At 44.2% G+C, this 4,640-nt stretch overlaps 1 long non-coding RNA gene across 1 annotated transcript; it reads left to right on the forward strand.

Annotated features, from left to right (window-relative positions):
- Window positions 1–3,016: 3,016 nt before the first annotated feature.
- LOC135375757 (uncharacterized) lies at window positions 3,017–4,260 on the forward strand. Its single transcript, XR_010417379.1, has 3 exons — window positions 3,017–3,237; window positions 3,350–3,569; window positions 4,066–4,260. It is a non-coding gene; the product is annotated as an uncharacterized LOC135375757 (long non-coding RNA).
- Window positions 4,261–4,640: the final 380 nt, after the last annotated feature.

The raw sequence follows: 4,640 nt of genomic DNA on the forward strand, positions 1-4,640 counted from the left end.
CTGTTTGGCGAGCGGGAGAAATTTTTATGCTCGCTTTTTTTTTTTTCGCCCTCCTTGCTCTCCTTTATGGAAGTGACGGTTTCCTCCTCGAAACCGCGGAGCCGTCGAGAGCAAGGGGGTTGCTGCCTGACCTTGAGCTATGATTAGAGGCATGGAGGAAGGAAAGCTAAGGAGGGTGCGCAGCGTGCTTTTCTCGCCGACTAAGGGTGTGGCAGAAGTGACGTCAGAGGTTATCACGTGACTCGGCCGGCCAGCCAATGTAAATTTGCGGGTCTTTAGTGCCGCCATTTGTTGTGGGCAAGCAAATTGCTATCACGAGGGAAACACAAGACGGACGTTGAAGCTGCTCAAAAGTAGATTACTTACCCCGAGCATACCGCAAAGGAACATTGTGGACAGTCTTTGAAGAAGACGGTGATTAAACAAGGATTTCATCTTCCTCAGTTCGTGTGATGTAAGTGAACAACACGATTACTGTTTAATGCGATGAAAGATGTCAATAAAATAAAGTAGTCTGCTCAAGTCGTGGTCATGTAAATATATACATACGAGTACACAAAGAAATCTAAGAACGTATATTTGAAATGTAAGATATAGGGTGTGTGCTGTAAAAGGTCAGTCACATTTTTGTGCAAGAATGATACCTCCTTGACGAGTACTTCTATTACGCACAGGCTTAAAGAACCTATGCTAGAGGAACCTACGAAAAATTTGTGGTTACCTAGCACTGTGTAACAAAATAAATATGACCACACAAACATTCGCCTCCATCCATGGGTACTGCGCATAGGAAAAACATGAAGTTTGCGTGGTCGTATTTCTTTTGTTGCGCAGTGGCTGGTAACCACGATTTTTTCGTACGTTTCTCTGGCATAAATTATTCAGTGTGTGGCAGCAGAAGTCTGTCTGTCAAGTAGATATAGCGTCACGCGCGAAAATGTGACTGATCTTTTATAGCACACACCCTGTACATAGGTATCCGGGCGCTGAGCGTACCGTGGTTACAGAAGGGAAGCGAGAAATCTGGCACAGCTGGCAGGGCGCCGCTTTTGTGGACACATTCCGCACCGTTTATGGTACGGTTAGCTGCACAGCCTGCACTCCCACTACTGAACGTATCAAACTGTCCCTTAAACTGTGTTAACTTTGTGTACATTTGCCGGACCCTCTGTACGTGCATGTTTTGGGACACTTCTTTGCCAGCAAGGTGCAGCCTTATTTTGATATATCTATGTGCTACTGATTTGATAAGGTGGTTATCAAGAGGTGAACTTTCAAACATGTGGCCGTGGACAGATGGAAAGAGGTTCTGGTCGTGCAGGTCATGAACAACCTCTGCAATTAGTGCCTGAGAAAGGTTTGCCGTGGATAATTGGTTTCGAGAGATGACGTGACGGACAACTTTCTCACATTTTCTTGCAATCTTGACTACTCCGTCTGAAGGAAATAACAGACCTCCTCTGCTCTTGCGATGAATTAAGGAGTATGTTGATGAATCACTTGCGTCTATAGGTAGAACGTCTGAGCATGCGCTACACATCAAGGACCTCTGCAACTGGCGCACAACGAAACCCGCAATGTAGGTGATTGCCCTTCCAGCAATGTCTGTTATTCGTCCTGGGTCCAAGCAATAATCATGGTCAGTAGTGTCGTCAATGTTTGATTCCTCAGAAGATGTCAGGAGCTGTCTGCGCGGAGTTGTCGAATTGATGACTTGTTCGGGAGATGGTACACTTGCGCTACTGACAATCAAAATGGATGCTGACTCTAGTGGCCAACAGTTCCCCGTGGTGACCTGCTGTATCTCGTTCTGGACGATTAGACGTTTCAAAGCAGAGCTGAACTGTCTTGCATTTGGGTTATCGTTCTGACGACCATGTGATCTGATAGCGCCAAAAAAGAGTTCCAAGTGGTCTTGGCATATCTTATGTGCTGGAATGTACTTTAGGACCTTCTTTCTTGAAACTGTTTCTTCATATAGCTGCAGCAGGCTATGCATAGCAATTTTAAATCCCAGAAACCCAGTCTTTCGATTTGTGTTGAGAGTCTTAGGTCCATTTGGGTACTCTCTGAGGTTGGACAAGTACTGTTGCACTAATTCGAACAAGCATGTCACCCTTCCAATGTTGCTGCTGTTTAGTGGTTATTTCAAGTTCTTCTGATGAATACTCTGGGAATTCAGCCGTCAAAGATATCATTGATGTGTCTTAGAAACTGTTCTGTCGCCTGAGACCCCTCAAAGCCCTGTACATGGTTGCAGCGGCACTCGGCCAGAGCATCTGCGACGGATGTACTCAAAACCTGGGCTGCCGAGCTAACCTTCATTGGCTGTTTGCGCCGGTTGATGTGTGCAGCACGGAGATGGTTGGCCAGGTGGAGACCTTGGTCCCTCTGGATCTGGTGCAGCTTGTCTATGTAGTGCCAAGAAACCATCCTCCCAGCTGGATCAATTATGACCTTCTTGTCACAGAGTGTCCTGACAAGCTTAAAGGGACTCTGACCAGAAACTGAGGGAGCTCTTTCGTACTTGTAGTCGATAAAGCACCCAACAAGGACTCTCCATGCAAAAATTCATGCATTAAAACCCCACGGTTTCTCTAAACTCGAATTTTAAACATTCGACTTCATCCGAGTGCAGCACGCCTAGCGTCAAACCGAGAAAACATACGTTTATATAGAATATCCACCCCGGCCCACCATCAAGATGACGTCAACACGGGGGCCACTCGCAACACCCACAATTGGCTCAAACGCGTCACGTGGTCACGCAATATCTGTCAATTTCCTTCGTGAAATGGCATTTCTACGTTAATATGTTTTTGTTACAGAGCCTCAAGAAGAAAAATATACCCTGCATTTATCACCTGCAACAGTTTCTACGATTTTCTTTTCAATCTGTACACGGCGTTCGATATATGCTACCGTATCCGGTCAGCTGTAATGGATGCCGTATGCCGAGCTTGCTAACTGCGAACTTGTGTGACTCCCGGTTCATCCTCTTTGTTCGGTCATTGGGTTGGTGTTGGAGTTGGTCACCATATTCTGAACGTTTCACCTATCGTTGCGGTGTACTGTTCTTGATCTGCTGCGAAGCGACGAACCGCAACGGCAGTCACTCGCCTCAGCGAACTTCTGTCTGCTGCATCTCAAAGGAGCATGGGGACCTGATGATACCTTCAACTAAAAAAAACCAAATGTGCTCTCGTGTGGTCCTGACGGAAAAGTAGTATCAACAAGGTTAGCACATTTATTTTTCAGTTCCAAGTCTACGTACTGAAAACCATGCAGGTGCAGTCGATCATTCTCGTAGCTGTTGTGTAACGCGTATGCTTTCTTACATATCCCACAGAACCCTCCACTTTTTCGACCAAGATATGGTTATGAGATCCTTCTGATGGCTTCTTACTAGGCTATGCCGCTCCGAAGCATTGAGATGACGAAGCGTCGTGGTAGCTGCACCCTCTACCTTCGAAAGATGAATCAGTCATTCCACACTGTGCTTACTGGCTTTGTATAGAGTCCGGCAAATCCGACAGACTTGGACTGCCTTTTTCAAGAAAGTTTGAAATGTAAGTATGTGTATATTGGTTTCACATATCCACCACATATTGAGCGTGTGTATGATTGTACTTTATATGCTACAGCGTATCAGCGTACATTATTATTCAACACGTAGTGTGGCAAACTCGACATCAGTCACACGAAGCCAACAATTGCCTTTTCTTCAATTGCTTATTTTTATCATATCATGTTTTTGTCTATATCTCAATTTACCAACCAACAAAGTATATTATTTTAGTATAATCATCTGATATTTAACAAGTCACAGTTTTACCATGGTTTTGGCACACTATAGCCCGAGTTACTTATGCGTCATTAAATTGAATCATCGTCATCTTCAACTGCCATTATTCAATTGAAGTGCCAGGTGGATATAATGGTATGGCAAGATATTTTTTTTGCTGTCATCCTGGAATTGCTAATTTCAGAAGAGTAGTCACCGTGAAGTTTGTTTTCGTTTTCAGAAACATTAAGAGGACTAAAACCAAACACTTTTTCTTTCAGAGCATCCCTTATGCACCTGCATTTCAATTCCAATCTGTATTACAAGAATGACAGACCACTCAACAGAGATGAACATCTGAAAGTGAAAGAGCTGGAATGAAGATACGTTAATCTGTGTCAAAGGTTCTTAGTATGTGTGCGAGTCGAGGACATAGGTCTCAAGCTTATTCCTGTCTCCAGAAGAGGTGACTTCCTTCTATCTATTAACGAGCTCCACTTTTTAGGGTTCCCTGTAAACTAATGGAGCACATCATGTACTACCACGTTGTCAACCAAGATGACTCTGTCAATTTCTTTTTTTTAAATTCCAGCATGGCTTTAGAAAAGGGAATTTATGCAAAACTAACGTAGTGGAATTCGTTCACAGCATTTCAAACTGTCTTGATTTCTGGGTCCATGTAGATGTAGTATTCTTTTTATTTTGTAAGGGCTTTTGACACTGTGCTCTACGCTCGCGTGTTGGCCAAAGTAGCCTAATTAAAATTTGATCCTGCTACCTGGATATGCAGTTTCTCAACTAACCGTAACTGTGGCGACAACTCGTGAGGAGAACCTATCATATCGCCACCATGCAG

The sequence above is a fragment of the Ornithodoros turicata genome, chromosome 1 (assembly GCF_037126465.1).
Source record: "Ornithodoros turicata isolate Travis chromosome 1, ASM3712646v1, whole genome shotgun sequence".
NCBI lineage: Eukaryota > Metazoa > Arthropoda > Arachnida > Ixodida > Argasidae > Ornithodoros > Ornithodoros turicata.